At 33.2% G+C, this 16,908-nt stretch overlaps 1 protein-coding gene across 1 annotated transcript in view; it reads right to left on the bottom strand.

Moving 5' to 3' along the window:
- The window catches only part of LOC129744723 (nyctalopin-like), a 481,144-nt gene that overhangs the window by 424,842 nt on the left and 39,394 nt on the right, over positions 1–16,908 (bottom strand). The window contains exon 2 of the mRNA XM_055737406.1: positions 9,913–10,073. The gene's annotated coding sequence lies outside the window, so the exon portion shown is untranslated. The remainder of the gene's footprint in view (positions 1–9,912; positions 10,074–16,908) is intronic.

Raw genomic sequence — 16,908 nt, 5'->3', positions numbered from 1 at the left:
TTAAAAAATAATGAATAGTCAACGATATTCAAGAAAACTCTTGTCACATAACACAAACTTCTAATTCACGTACATCAAAAAATTTTACAAAGTGGTTTTATTTTCTTTAATTCTCATTTTTATCAGATGGCTTTGAATGGAATGTGAACACAAAAAAACTAATTCAGAGTTTTCTAGTCAAAAGGTATTTATATTACAAAAGGAGGAAGGCTGGATGCACTGTGTGGATGGTTCTTTGCTGAATTTCTTTTCTAAATTTTAGTAAGAAATGTGATTGATATGGGATATTAAAAGTGTAGGGTGAACGCGAGAAAACATATTGCTTGGCCGCTCAGTTTTTTCTATCCACAAAAAAAAAAGAATTATTGGATAGTTGTTACAATTTTAGATTTAGGGGCTGTTCACTAATTACGTAAGCACATAGGGGGGGGGGGGGGGTGGGGGTGTTTAACATTTGCTTACGATCTCTTACTAGGGGGGTAGGGGGGGTTCCCAAAAATCTTACGTAAGAAATATTACATTATAAATTCAACACAGCCACAGGTCGCTTTTCGCTTTCCATCCCAACAATGTTTTTAATTGAGAAATTTATAGAAACAAAAAATATGGCGCGTGTGACACTACGATTTGAATCCACCATGTTTCAAAAATGACTTCATCCAGAAAAAATCATAAAAAATACATATAAGGCGCTTTAAATAATCAATTTCTAGACAGTTTTTTCAGTGATAGACACTACCAACTCTAAATTTAACAAAAGGTTTACCAAAAAAATCTTAATACTAAATCGCTTACCGCTGAATGAGTCTGAGCTTTTAGGTTAGTTGACAACGTGATTGTCGTTAAACATTTTTGCCCCATCTCTAGTAGTGTAGAAAGATGTTTTAAAAAGATTTTTATGATTTTCAGGTAAAAATATCTTGTGCTAACCTGGTACTTTGTGCTAACCTGATCTTTCTTTTTGAAATCGGAATTCAGATTTTATATTGTTTATTCGATTGTGGAAATTCATTGAAAATTATTGTTACCCCAAACATGCAACGTCTTGAATAATGTTTTCTTTAATTGTTTATGACATTTCATCTGTTGTTTTGTATAGATTGTGCTTTTCAAATACAGTTTTTAAAAAGTGCTTTGCTTTGAAGCATGTATGTCACATTTTTAATATTTTCAAGCTATTTTTGAAACAACGTGTCAATTTATCAAAGAATAAAAAACGTAAGATCTTACTAGGGGGGGAGGGGGGGTTTTGAAAAATCTTACTTTGTCTTACCAAGGGGAGAGGGAGGGTTGAAAATTTCCAAAATCGTGCTTACGTAATTAGTGAACGGCCCCTTATGTACTAACTAAAAAATGATCGAAAAAAATTAGATTGCCTCTGCAGCAAATCGGAAAAAATCTATTTCGTAATTCTTTTGAATTCCACGTCTGAAAAATGACACTACTTAGGAATATTGAAGAAACGGCTAAATAGACTTATCTTGTGTATAGAACAAGGATAAAAAATTAAAGATAAGTTGGAATATAGATTTTGAATTCATTGAAAAAACATGAGAATAAAATTTATTTCAATAGTTACGCTCATTTTGCATTTTGAATTTGTTGCATGAGCTCGTGGGTCAGAGATGCCAGCTGGTTTCGTCAAGAATCAGGACACCATGAAAATCAAGATTTTTCAGGACACCACTTATTCTACATAAATTACATAAATTTAGACGAAATATTGGTACTGTAGACACCCTTATTCATGCAAAAGGAATAGTTATAATGTCTGGCTGGCCTGGCCTATTTTTTCGATATCCTGAGTAATTTTACTATAAACTCAACTTCAATTAACATATTTTTTTTGAAAATCAGGATAACTCCATACTCATGGACAGAGATCACTACAGCTTCAAAGATTTTTCCAGCATGGAGGGGAGTGTTTGTTTTAACTTCATCCGAAATTGTTTTCAATAATTGTTTGAAATCTGACATTAAGAACTCATTTTTATTTGCCTTTCTCCTCTGCAACGTAGGGAGGATCCACGAACTGCCATAAGAACATTTTTCATAACTACACTGCGGAACTCTTTTCCCCTCTCTGATTCCTCACTGGAAAGTGAAAAAGATTTTTTTTAATAACCATAGAAACATTTTTCGTACCCTTATTATTTATTTGATTAAATTTATTTGATTCCCGAGCAGACTTTGATGCCCAAATTGATAGCAAAGTGAAAGCATTATAAGATGTCAACAGCAACTTGATAGCATCTTTTGCTATTGAATTTTGTACGAAAGCAAAATTAGGCATAATTGAGGTCTCATACATTTAGATTTTACAGCAAGATAAGACCACATTTAGGTATCAACAGCAAATAGTGAGCAAAATTTGGTATAGAATTTAACTTGATAGCAAAAGTAGGCATTATGGAGGTGTCCTTTTTTTTCTTATAAAATGCAAACCCGAGACCAACTTTAAATATCATTTGCTGTAAAACTAAACCAATGGCAAAGTTAAGCATCATTGCGAAGTCCCTAATTTTGACCAAATAAAAATTTTAAATCGAAATTAAAGGATAACCCAGAAAGAATGTATTAATTTACTCCTGATTAATAACAAAAATTGATAGCAAAAGTAGGCATTGATGAGCTGTCCATATATTTTTTTTAAATAATGTTTATGAATCAATTCGAACACCGGTAACTCAGATCTTAAATCAAAAAATTTGGTGAGAGCCGAATAAGGTTCTTTTTTCTAATCTTGAGCTTCAAATGTTTGTTTTTAACTATTTAAACTCCTGTATTAAAATCATCGTTTTAATCGAAAAGTAAAAAAAAGATTTACCAATTCAAGCAACACAACTGAAAAGGTTTGAAAATGTTGTTTTGAGTCTTATCAAAGATATCGTTCATAAAAGTCAAAATAGTTATTTATGCAACACGTTTTAAAAAGTAATTTTTTCAGCGCGAGTCGTAAGGTTACATCGGGTGCTGATAAAATCGAGTTTTGCAACGAGTCACATACACAATATTATGCGGATTCGTAAAATTCCATTAAAATTCATTAATTAGCATGAGCACATCTCAACAAATAACCGCATGTGGACGAACATGTCAATGACTGAAAAATTCAGTTCTAGTAGGTTGTAAACTGTGCATTTGTAAGCAAAAAAAGTGTTGAAAAGTAGCAGTTTTTGATACTGTTTTCGGTGTCGTTCCATTTTTGAAAAACACTTTGTGTTTTAGGGGCAGATAAGATTCAAGCATTTGTCGGTTACTTGCAATGAATATTTTTGCCTGTTTCTTTTCTTCAGTGATTCTTTCAAACAGAAAATCTTCCAAAATTATTAAAATTTTGAAATTTCAATACGATTACATGGAAGTGTACAAATGATCGAAAATTGAATTCTTTTTTTTCATTCTTTATGTGATTTTAAATTTAAATGAGATGTTACTACCTTAATCATACAAAAATATACCAATTTTTATAATATTTAGTAGTTCTGTGTATGTACAAATAAATATTCATGGTTATTACAATTCTAAAAAAGTGTAATAAATACTATTCATTTTATCTCGAGTAGTGAATTTTAAAAATATTTTGAGTTCATAAAATGCAACTCAGTTTTGTTCCCAGGCATAACCTAATGTTGAGTTAAATTTTGTTAGAGTGTATTACGTCAATGTTGTTATTGTTTTGATTTGCTGCGCGAAGTTTTGTTTTGTACGGGATTTTCTGGGAGGATTTATCCCGATTGCTGCGGGGATGGTTCGGTTCGGGTTACAAAAATGGTTCCTATGCCACCGGTTGCTCCTCTTCGTTACCAGCGTGACCATCAATCAACAACCGGCTCAAAGGGCTGAGATAAAAGATCTCCACTGCTGGCGATCCGGAGCCAGGGTCTTCACTTGCTGCCAGCCAATGTTCTCGTCAACTGTGTGGATTCCAGCGGCTAGACTACGCCGCCACGAGCTTCTGGGCCTACCTTCAATGGATTTAATCCATATTATAATATATTATATTATAGAAAGTAAGTCGACACTCATTTTAACAATTATTTTTCAGCGACAGCGACAGCGAGCATTGATTAATATTGGTCCCATGATGACTGTGGCTTTTAGAGGGACTCAAGATAATGAATGACCCAAAGGAGGCAAGAGGTACTGGTTGATCATTTCTGCGAAAAAGGTAAGAGTTTTATTTCCCTTTTTTTTATCTTGGATATCAATTAGTTTTGTCCTGGGGCTTCCTGTTTTGTCAACATATCGGGAGCCCAATACAAGATATCAGCACCAACACGTGAAAAGGGTCTATGTTTTTTTTTCAATGTCTTTTATTTATGACGTTTCGAGGAAAACGCGTTTGAAAATTTTTCAATCTTTTTTAAATCGCTAATTAAAATTTACGAGGAATCTTCCAAGTCTTATATGGTCAAAACGGTGCGTAGGATCATTTTAAATATGTTTTTTATCGATAGGTCGGTGTTATTATGTAAAAATAGCTCGTAATTGTTCATAGACCCTAGCTGGAGTATGAAATTCGTCTAAATGTTTTATACACCTTTGCTTTGTACTGTATGTCTCATATATGTGAGTGAGATGGATATAAAATTTCCCCTATTTTTGGACGAAGGCTTATGGTTCTCGTTATAGGAGTGAGTGAAAAGCTTTCCGCATTCTTCCCATTTTAATGTTTGGCGACTAGTCTAGACCGTTTGCTATGTTGTGGAGTAAAGGGTGTATAAAACAAACTGTGTGAGGAAAATGTCATTTTATGGCTCTAATTTTTCTAGATCCTTTGCTCAAACTGCATCACAAATCTTACCAAAACTGAAAAACTAAAAACGGTTTTTATGTTAAGTAGAGCTTATATTGGGCTATTTGAATCCACTGAAAAACGGCTTTGTTTACTTTGGTCTTTAATACCCTTTTCACATGTTGGTGCTGATATGACTAAGAAGCACGTAAATAGTGAGTACCTTTTTTTTTAAATTAAATCACGGATCATTGAGGCGTTTAGAATGTGTAGTATAGGATAGTATATCATGAATATCCTTCCTACCATGAACTAATATTATGAACATATTCATGTATTATGAATATCGCAATAAACTGTGATTGCATAAGTGAAGGCGATTTTCACAACTTCTTGCTTAATAGAGGTAGAGGTGCATTATCGTGTATAGTGAAAATCGCCTTCATTTATGCAATCATTGCTGAAATACGATATCATTAAGTTCATCGTTTTCACGGGCGCGTAGTTTCATACCATTTGAAGATAATATTATAAACCATTGCTATACTGTATACGCTATAATTTGAACACGCCAATGTTAACTATAAGATACATAGCTTCAAGTTTTGTTGCGGTAAATTTTTCGAAATTTGCATGTTTTAACCCTAATCCGCTCTTAAATGTCAAAATGACACTATTGGAAGTTTGGCTGCTTGTAACTTTATTCGGGTACATCAAAATAATACATTTTTTTCGGGGACCCTAAATTAATTCTTAAAATCTTCAATTTTGCATCATTATTTCTTTTATGGACGCACCCAAAAAGTCCAGAAAAAACTCCCTAATCAGACCTTGAGTGTCAATTTGACCTTCCTAAATTAAAACCACTAAAGCTCTCATATTTCTCATCTGATTTAAACGGAATGTATACCTTTGGAAACCTCGTAATATAACTAAAATATGATATTCAGACATCATTCACCTACAAACAACAGTATTCAGTTTTTCAAAATCTAAGAAAAATACGAAAAAACATGCTTCTGGAAAAAACTATAGACCAACTACGGAATGCTAAATATAAATTCACTTATTGTCCAAGAAAGCTGAAGTTAGAAGCTGTAAGTTGCACATAAGGATATATTTTTTTATGTATGTTAAAAAGTGGTGTAAAAACCGTACTTTTGAATTAAAGAATCGTCAAAATTGTTTAAGTCACATCAGATTAATTTTCAGAATTCAAAAGTTGACGTTATTTGGCACATTTTTGCATTTTTAGATTGTTAAAATATGAAACACAGAAATTTGCTATCACGCCTTGGATGTGAAATTTGCTCTTATTTTGCTTGACGTAAGGTGGTACACAACAAAAATGAAAGCAAAATTTTCGTGCGCGATTAGCAACGTGATGTCAGATTTTATTGTAAAAGAGACCTAAACCACACCTCATTTTACGAAATATTTGAGAGCATATTGATATCATTATTTGCTATCGTTGAAAAATGTTTGATGCCTTATATTGACATCATTGTGCTCTCCAAGCTCTCAGAAAACCAGCTGTAGTTGGGGCCTCAGTTTTAGCAAAATTTGGTATCATTTTGCTAACCATGTATGAAAATTTGTGCTCTCATTTTTGCTGTGTACCACCTTATGTCAAGCAAAATGAGAGCAAATTCGGCTCTCGGGGCGTGATAGCAAAATTTGCTATAATTTTGCCATAAAAGTCTGCTCGGGTTAGCTCTTGAATTTATCAAAGAGGAGACAGGTGCCACAACACCTGTCTCCTCGTTTCTATCCCGTGAGGGGAACCAAAACATTTTAGAAATATTTCTTGTATTTTAATACTTTTTTCAATTTGTTACTATCTGCTAGATTAGCACTCAAGTTATCCAAAAAATGAATGAGAGCACCCCTTCCCATTCCTATCGAAAAGTGAAAGGAGGAAAAAGCCTTGAACAATCAAAGAAAAAAAAACTTTTCAAATACCCTCTGCTATCAAATTGGAATAATAAGTTCTAGAGTGATCCAAAAATATTGAATGAAAACTCATTTCTTCTTGCTCATAAACTCTCGCATGCTCAATTGGGTTTCGTTTGCTTGATTATTTAGTTCTCGAATTGTGCGAAAAATTTATGGGTGCTTCTTTCCTCGCTTCCTACTTCCCTATTGGAAGAAGAGAGGGGTATCAAACCATTTTAGTAACATTTCTCGTAACCAAATACACTCCCATACCATATTTGATTCCATTTGCATGATCAGTTCTCGAGTAATTCAAAAATGTTTCGTTTGATTAAGAGGCCCCCTCCGTTCTTCCAGAGAGTTCCAAAAACTCGCCCCTTCTAAAGTTTTCTTTTGCATGACTAATCCTATAGATATGCAACAAAAATATATGTCTCCTCTTTCTATCTCGCTCAATGGAAGAGGCGAAGGGTCCCGAATAATTATAGAGCTCGTATCGAAATACAATCCCTTACCAAATTTGGTGCCTTTGTTATTTAAAAAAAAAACAACTGTGATGCCCCCCTTTTCTCTTGCTATTTGATAACTGGGATCAGGGAGGGGTCTCAAACAACCAAAGAGTATTTTTTTCGTATCCAAATATGCTCGCATGCCAAATTTAGTTCCATTTGCTCGATTATTTCACACAAATTTGAACCCCCCCCCCCTCCCCCCTCTTCTATACCTCTCCTCAGAATGCAAATTGAGAGGAGTTTCATACAATCATCGAACCTTTTACCAAACCAAAATGTCCTCCCAAGCCAAATGGTTCCAAAAGTTATTCGAAAAGTTATCGAATTTTGCATTAAAAATTAAATGGAAGCCCCCATCCTCTTGTAATCTCTTCATTGGAAGAAAAGAGGGGTCTAAAAAAATCATTGAAATATTTCTCGTGTCCAAATATTTAGCGTTGCATATACCTCTCTAGAAAAAAGAGGGGTAAAAAACATTCATAGAAATATTTCCGGCTGCCAAATCCTCTACCGTGTCGAATTTGGTACCATTTGCCTGAATGGTTCTTAAGTTATGCAAAAATTTCGTTTTGGCTTGAGAGACCCCCCTCCCTCTCTTCCAGTAAGAGGGATGGGGTCTCAAGCAGTAAAAGAAACCATCCCCGGCCTCAAAAGCACCCATCTGCCAAGTTTCAAGAATATCGGTTTAGTAATTTCCGAGTCTATAGGGAACAGACAGACAGACAGCAATCCATTTTTATATATGTATATAGATAGAAAACAAGTTAAATGTTTTGTTACCGTTACATTCCATAGTAGGTATATTTCTCATAACAATCGTATGGTCTTGTTGGCACGACAAAATTATCATTGTTTGTAACATCAACCTTTAATAATATGTTCGCTTATTTGTGAATTTATTCATATGTTATATCAATAGATAAATTCTTAAGTTCGAAAACATTTCAATAGATTTTATTCAAAAAAAAAAGACTTAAATTTTGAAAAGAGTGTCGATGATCATTTTAAATTTATATTTCAAACTCCAGTTTCTGAATCTGACAATGTTTGAAACGTACATCAACTTTACATAGGATAACTTTCAATTTAGTTTTACAGGATTTTGTTTATTTTTTTTTTTTTTTGAAATGCTGTTTACTAATGTTATGTTAATGTTATTTGAACTACCTATGTAGTATACTTCCATTTGATAAAAACAACTGCTTGTCGTAATCTGAGGGATTTCCTGGTTCTGGTCGTTGGCCGTCTTCTCGTGGTTCCCTGCTCCCGTTTCCTTGGAGTGATGTTGCTGTCCAAAATTCGTTTTAAGAATGACCCGATTTGCACAAGTGCCGTTCTATTTATAGGTAAAAGTTACCGCGCAACAATGAACGCAATGAACATATTTTCCAATCAAAGTAGCCAGATTTTCTTTAATTCCGCATGTTGTTCATTTGTCGGTCAATCATTAGTGCGTGTTGAGAAATTCTGAATTATTAAATTAGGTTCTTTTCTTCTTACATAAATTATTTGGTTTTATATTTTCCATTATCTCATATCTATCCTACACTGCTCAATTATGGTTTTTTTTTTGTAAACATCGAACAAAGTTGTACGGGATAAGTTTTCGAATAACAGTTCGCCGACTGAATCAATAATTAAAGTCTGCCTTAAAGGTGTTAAAACGACATTAATCGATACAAATAAAACTAGTTTGTTTAATTTTAGCGGTCATTGATCTATTTTTGTACGTTGAAATTTTTATGAAAGTGCAAGAGGATTGGTTATACATATTTTAACCAACATCTCAACTTAATTGTTAATTTACTTATTAAAACGTGTTGGCTTTTTTTTAATTCATTGACTTAAAAAAAATTAAAAATTGTTATTTTACTCATTCAAATGTGTTGCCTTTTTTTCTTAATTCAGTAATTTGTGTTGATTGCATCGTTGTTGTGTTACAGCTGTTTTCATGAAGCCTATTTTCATTAAAAATAACGGAAAGACGATAGTCTCATGCTGCATATTAATAATATGATATTATTATAAAAAAAAAAGATTTATTTTATTTTCATAATGAAGATTTAAAGACTAATCAAATGACAAAAAAACCAGAGTTAAAAAAATTAACAAGATGGGTGCAGTGAGGTGTATCGATTTTAGTCTGAACTTCAAGCAGATAAAATGGATCTTTGACAATGTTTACTCAGGAATTAAAATTTTAATTCGAACCATCAGGAACAGAAAACGGCAGCCATGCCCCTCAGGTTAATAATATTTTTTTGTTTTCAGAATTAACTTGATGGCAATCGTTTGTTCCAGTTTGAAGCGAGGAAAGATAAATTTTTCCCAAGGTAGAGTGTGAATGAATGTTATGACTGTCGTCTCGTCAAGGAAGCCTTTGGGTGGGAAAAGTTCCTGCAAAACCAAAAGTCGAACAAGGCCGTATATTCCTATTTGGATTTTTACTCTTTGTTATTCCTGAGGAACAACTGGTAACCTCACCAAGGCTAAGAAAAAAAGTCGTATCTGGAATTCTTGTTTAAAAGTCGAAGTGTCGTTGCCTCCCTCAACGAAGAAAGTAAAACGGTCTACCAGAAACTCCACTCACGAAATTGCTTGGGCTGGTTCACTTGTTCGTCTCCTTCCCCCCGGATAAGAAGGTACATTTTCCTTGGCGAAGAATGATTCCACCCGGGGGACAAGATGATGTTATTTTCGGCTTCCCATTTTTTACGCTTTACCTACCTTTTTTCGTTCACTGCCAGAAATTGTGTCACCGGCAGAAGATCCGAATCCGGTCGCTGATGTTGAGCAGCAGCTAAGGCTTTCGCCCGGATCTTTACAGAAAGAGCTTCCGGGAGCCTTTCAGTTTGTCGAGGCGGGTGTTGAAATAGCTGCCGCGCGTTCTGGAATTTTGGGCGCAAGAGGAAGTTGGAATGGAAGAAAAAAATGCAAACTATGGTGAGAACATGATATGTGACGGAAATTGCAAATTACAACACTGCAGGAGCTCGGCTTCAGGTTGTGTGGTTTGGGAATATTTGGGGGTGTTAAAGGTGTCTACTTTAATGGGAAAAATACAACGGAAACATGCAGTGCCTGTTTAACTCAGGTATGAGTCATACTTTTTTAATTATGTACTTTAAAAAGATGTTTCTACAATAGATCGCTTCAATGTTTTCTAAGTTCTGGTCTTAAGAAAAATTGTAAGGAAAAATATTCTTATAATTCTAATATCCGAATACCTTTTTTCCCTAATTAGACTCAGAGTTACGGTCTACGACAAAGTTGTTCAGTGGAAAATTTCCGTGAGAGAATTAATAAATAGGCACAAAAACCATTAGCAACCGCTTGGATCAGAATTTTTGAGTCAGAATCTGTGTTTTTCTGAATAAATTGAAAAATGTAAGGGAAAAGTGGGTAAAAACAGCTAGAGCTAAATTTTCTTATGCGTGCGGTGTCTCAAATAGCCTTCATTTCGATTTCTCAAAAATAAAAACACATAACATAAGTCTCATTTAGTTGAAAATTATCAAGTTCGAATATGTTTTTCTGCAATATGTAAAAAATAGGGAAATTATGGTTTAAATAGCCATAACTCCATTTTTCGATGCATGCGTTGATTCAAATAGCCTTAACTCGATTCCTCGGCAAAAACACACAAGTAGGTCTAATTTGATCCAATATCTTCCAGTTCGAACAAGCTATTTCTGAACTTTATTAAAAATGCTGGGAATTTGAGGATAAAACGGACATTGTGAAATGGCAATGCGTGCGGTTGCTCAAATTGCCTTCGTTTGATTTCTCGGAAAAAAAAAATCCAACTTTTTTTTAATAAATTGAAAAACGCAGTTGAATTGAGGGTAAAAACAGCCATAACTCCATTTTACGAAGCGTACGGTGGTTAAAATAGGCTTAATTCGATTCCTTGAAAATGAAAACACTTGAGATGAGTTATAAGGTTCAAGTCCGATCATGCTTTTTCTGAACTATTTGAAAAATTTAGGGGAATTGAGGATAAAACAGTCATAATTTCATTTTCAAACGCGTGCGGTGGCTCAAACAACCATAATTTGTTTTTATTTTGGAACACAAATCACATAAGGGATCAGTTGATTCAAAATTTCCAAGTCCAAACTTTCTGTTTTAATGGAATGAAAATTTGTATGTGTATAGTAGAATGCTCCAAATGACCCGATATTTGAAAAAGTGCTGCAAGCTGCAAGCTTAAATTGATTCTAGGCCTAGTACAAGGTCTCATGCCAAATTTAGGCCAGATCGGATCACGGAAAGGGGCAGCTCAACGAGCCCAAAGTTTGTATGGGATTTTTGGAAATTTTTTTCGGGAGGAACACGAAAATCCAGTTTTTCATGAATTAAAACTTTGGTTTCCTTCTGTCGATTTCTTTTGAAAACGGGTTTTCTGATAGCCTATACTATGACAAATATTTCTTCCGAAGACTGTATTCGATTCAAAACATAATTATCTTTTTTAAGGGTGATATTCATCACTTTTAATGAGAGACTTCGAACATTTTGACGAAGCATTCTAGCAACTTGGCATACTAGTTTTCCCAAAAAACTATTCAGGCCATTTTTTATGAAAATTTTAAGCTCTAAAATTACAATTCCTAGAGAATTTAATAAAAATGATTCAATTTTTAGAAAAAATATTGACAAAATTTATTTTAGAATGCTACACTGAGAAAAATGTATTTCAAAAACTAAAACTCCCATCTCTTAACACTCTATCACAAAATTGAATTTCTGTTACGTATCTAGGAACACACACGAATGTCATAAAAACTTGAGAGAAACAAATATTTCCAAAGCACCGATTAAAACAAAATTTGAAAAAAAAATTTTAGATCAGGTAAAAAATTATCCATAATTAAAATTTGTTAGGAAAATGATAGATTATAATTGTTATTGAATATTCATTTTGATTTAAATTTCTTTACTTCATTTTTATTTTTAAGGTTGATTGCCTTATTGGTTATTGGCCAAACGCTCGAAAATTTTGTGTTGACAAAATCTAACCGTGCCAAATAATTTTAACGGTTTTTTCATCAACTCTTTTTTTACCTCTTGAGCAATGATCCAGTCATTTATTTTTTATTTTTTGATTATTTTTAATAATTTTTAAGACACATTTAGAACTTTTTTGTTATGTTTTGATTGTTTGTTTTTTTATATTTATATTTTTTTTAAATTTTGTATCTTTTTTAAGATATTTTTTTTGTAACGTTTATACTTTTGTTTGTATTTGTTTTTTCTTCTTTATTTTGAGAGATGCATTTGTTTTTGAGTATTATGAAATTTTTATGTTTTTGATCGTATTTGAGAGTTTTATATTGTTTTAATTTTTGTTTGTTTTTATGTTTTATCAACATCCAAGAACGTAAAATCGTGTTTAAGGGGTTTCGACTGAATTATATTTTCCTGTTATGGCGAAAACTTTATGGGAATATTGTTAAAAAAATCCGTTCATGTGCCCAAATCGGATGTTGCCAAAATTGAATGTGGCCAAAAACGAACGGGGTCTGGATTTCGAATTTGGAAAAAAATTCATCACGATTTGAAATGTGTTGATGATGATGTATGAAGAATTAAATTTGATAATGAATTAATTTGATAAAAATGAGAAAATATTTCATATTACTTCAAGAATGCCAGTGATCAAAGTGAGAGATAAAATCTTTTTCTTACATAAAATTCTTCCAGTTATCAATATAAAAGGCAAAAAAGTTCATTTTTGAAGATCAACATAAAAGCATTATATTTTAAAAATTCATCATGTTCAATTATTCTGACAAAGTACATGTCATGGCGCGAATGTTCAATACGAAACTGATAAAAAAAATAAGAACTCTAATTTTGTTATAAATATTTAAAGCACAAAGCAAATTCTAATTTAGTTTTCTTTGAGCATAAAAATTCAGCATCAAAGTAACCATTTCGAATCATTTTTCGAACTTTTGAAAGATTAACTTCAAAATCGTTATCAATTGCAGGTTTAAAAGATTGATATTTCAAGCTCTGAAGATTTTGTCACTCTTAATTGAAATATTGGGCCTAGGAAAGAACAGAAGGTAGACACTTTTTTTTTTTAATTTAGAATTTAGATTCAAAGGCTTATGTTTTCAGAAAACAAAAATTCTGAGATGAAAACTTAAGGCGAACTAATTTCAACAGTTTGACTTTAAAATTAGGTAAATTTGTCATAAATTTGAAAAAAAAACAGCGAATTCGGTGAATTTATTTAAAAATTTAGGCAAAATATGAAGATGGAATTGATAAGTTTATACACATTTTAAGAAGATTTTTTTTAAATAAACGCATTAAACGCCAATGTTCTAATGATTGATTTGGTATCTTTTGTCAAATTTGGTCTATCACCTTTAGTTTTGGTGAAATGAAATTTATAAGTTTTAAATTGTGTATATTTAAGTGAAATCAATCATTGATAATCGATTGATTTAAAAAAACTACATTTGAGGAAAAATCTGATTCTGATTTTTTTTATTATAGTTCTTTTTAATAAGGAATAATTTTTTGCTGATGATGATCTACAAAAAATTATACTACAGTTATTTTCTACAAATTTGAAAAGGTATCATTAGGGGCCGTTCAGATACCACGTGGACAGAAAAATGAGATTTTTGACCCCCTCCATGGACAAGCGTGGACATTTGGTAAACGCCTACACCCCTCCCCTGATGTCCACATGGACAGATTTGAAATTGTTTTTTTTTCTAAATCTAATTTGACAGGTAGAAAACACCACTTTAAGCCTTTTTGTTATTGAAATGGCTGATTTTGAAAAAAAAAATCGTATAAGCATTTTCTGAAATAAAATGATTTAAAAAAAATTAATTTATAAATTATCATATCTATCCCTTGCTTCAAGTGGCTACTAATTCTTTAAACTTAAACTGAAAAGCTTTGCAATTTTAAGATTTTGATTGAAACATCTTAATATTTATTCACCTTTAGAAAATATTTTGAACGTATGTATGTCCACGTGGACATTGCCCAAACCCCAACCCCTCTTTCCGTGGACAAGCATGCACATTTCCATACCCAACTCCCCCCCCCCCCCCCCCCCTAAGTTGTCCACGTGGTATCTGAAAGGCCCCTTACTAGTATTCCTGACATAACTGCAGAAACATAGAAAAACCTGATTTCCTTTGTTTGGTTTATTGAAACCTGCAAAACGATTAGATTTATTTTTTTAAAGCTATCTTAAATTCAATGTTGCTTAAACTTTTTGTTGATTCGCTGTCCGCTCCTTTCCTCTGATAGCAAAAAACGAACCAAAGTCTGGATTAGCACAACACGCAATAGAAGCGCAACACTGCTTCGATTTCAAAAAACCGAGTGTTCTCGAAAGGAACTTGAGAGTTCGGGAAACGAGAGAGGCAGCCGAAAACCTACACATACAAATCAGAGGAAAGGAGCGGACAGCGAATCAACAAACCGACATCGGAAAACTAGCTACCTACAACGGTCTCATAGCCAAGCTGAGAGGAGAGACAGTAAACAAACCGACAAGCAGCTGAGTGGAGTAAACTTGTGCTGTCTTACTGTTTTTGTAAGTGATGAGAAGAATTTATTGTAATTTAAAGAAATGTAATTTTATTTTAAATGTTAAAAATTTCTAATAAAATCAAAATATTTTAGACGTCTGATGATGGGTGAAGAGAAGTAGCCCGAAACGTTACGTGAAAATAATTAAATAGTTGTTTTACTCACCGAGAAAAATCAATAAGTGATAATATATAAAGTTGATAATTGATTTAAAACTTTATTTTGAAATTTTATGTTTTTGTTTTCAAAAAGTGTAGCAATTTATCAAATGTTACTTATTTTCAACAGTTATTTTAATAACAAGAGCTGAGAGAAAAATTGCATATTTAGATTCAGGGCAACCAAATCAGACAAAGTTAGCTGTCAATTATTAGAATTTCGGAAAAATGTAAATTTTGCGGCCTTGTGTAATTTATCAAAACCTGTTTGAATGTAAAGTTGAGCATTCAAATAAACAAGAAACAAAAATTAACATTGTGACTAAAATTGGTGTTTTGAAAAATATTTCATATCAGCATAATATTTGTAACGAAGCGAATAAAAATTTTTAGTAATAAAGAAAAAGATACTACATAGATATTAGTTTTTGTTTTGCTTATTTTGATGACCATCGTTAGTGGTAAACACCTCTTACTTGTTGATGTATAAAATTAGTATTCGATGAATAAATTTGAAAAAAAAATTGATTGGTTTCAAACTGTTAACTTTTCTAGTCACACTGTTTAATAAAAAACCATTCTTAAGACTTTTTTTTGTTTCAATTATAGTCGTTTTACCATCTTTATGGCATTCGCGACATTATCAACGATGCAGTTGGCGGATCGCTATTGAAAATCTTATCCGGTACAACTGTGTTCGATGTGTACTCTTGGGCTCGAACTCGCGGACATCGGCTCAGGAGACAACAGACTTGCCAACTGAGCTATATCACAAGCCCTAATTCTAAAGACGATGTTGGGTTTTTGTGTGTCAAGTTAAGAGTTTTAATACAAAAGATTGATAGAATTGCAAAACGAAATTAACAATCCAAAATTAGTTTCAATTTGAGATCGTCGAAAAGTGTCGTGGTTTGTAATGTCTCATGCCTAGAGTGATTTTAGACGAATTTCGGAGGCGAGATATTTTTTTTTTTTGACTTGCTTGTTAACACTAAATAATCTTAACAACCTTTTAAAATAAAGTAATTTTCCGTTACTACAGTGAAAACTTAAAAAGGGAAAATTTCCATGGAGGGGTTAAACCCCTAAAGCCCACCCTGTTGTGAACTCAAAGCATCTGGTCTTTTTGAATATGCCACGAGTTAATAGATAACTATAATGATCTCATTCTAATTAAGATAAATCAATATACACCTAACAAATTTGCTTCGATTTTCATATTAAAATACAACATAAAAAAGTTTTTGTTAGAAAAACTTTATTCTTCTAACAGTGTACACTTTGCGGTGTTCAGGAGAGTTGAAGACCACATTATTCCCCACCCCAAAAAAAATTAATTAAGTCCTGAGCAGGCTTGGCAAAACTCATCGTCATGAGGCGTGAAGCTGTGACTGTGAAGCCTCTTGGTCCGTCAAAATCAATTGACTGTTCCTTAACGACCAGTCACTTCGTTTGCCAGTCATTCAACCCCCAGTCGTTTGAAGCTGAAAAAATTCCATAGTCAGCATTTACCAATCGCATTCGAACGAGTCGTCGACCGAGCTGAAGACGAAAAAGAAACGCATTTATTATTATTGTTACTCCTGCCAGCAAGCCGAAGACGACCGAAGACGAAAAAGAAACGCATTTATTATTATTGTTGCTCCTGCCAGCAAGCTCGTTTTCAGTTTTTTATTGCTATTGTTGCTCTCTGCCAGCAAGTCGTTCAATTAGTTGTACCTGCCGTCAGAAGCCGATCGAAGTGTGATGAGATTTACCAGTCACTCTCAGGAGAAATGTTGACCATGTGTAGGAGCTTCGCCAGTCGATGATGGAGAAATGTTGATTGTTGTCGTGCTTTATCCGTCATGCGAAAAGGGAGGCTCCGTCAATTGAGAACAGTGCCCGTCGTTTGATGAAACAAAACTAGTCGGGTCAAGCGTGACGGGCGAAATTTACCAACACTGGTCCTGAGTATGCCATTTTTATTTAATCTACTTAAAGTTTTTAATTT

This window comes from Uranotaenia lowii, chromosome 2, assembly GCF_029784155.1.
Source record: "Uranotaenia lowii strain MFRU-FL chromosome 2, ASM2978415v1, whole genome shotgun sequence".
NCBI classification, from domain to species: Eukaryota; Metazoa; Arthropoda; class Insecta; order Diptera; family Culicidae; genus Uranotaenia; species Uranotaenia lowii.
Note: the sequence above shows the minus strand (reverse complement) of the source record. Positions and strands in the feature narration are given on the sequence as shown.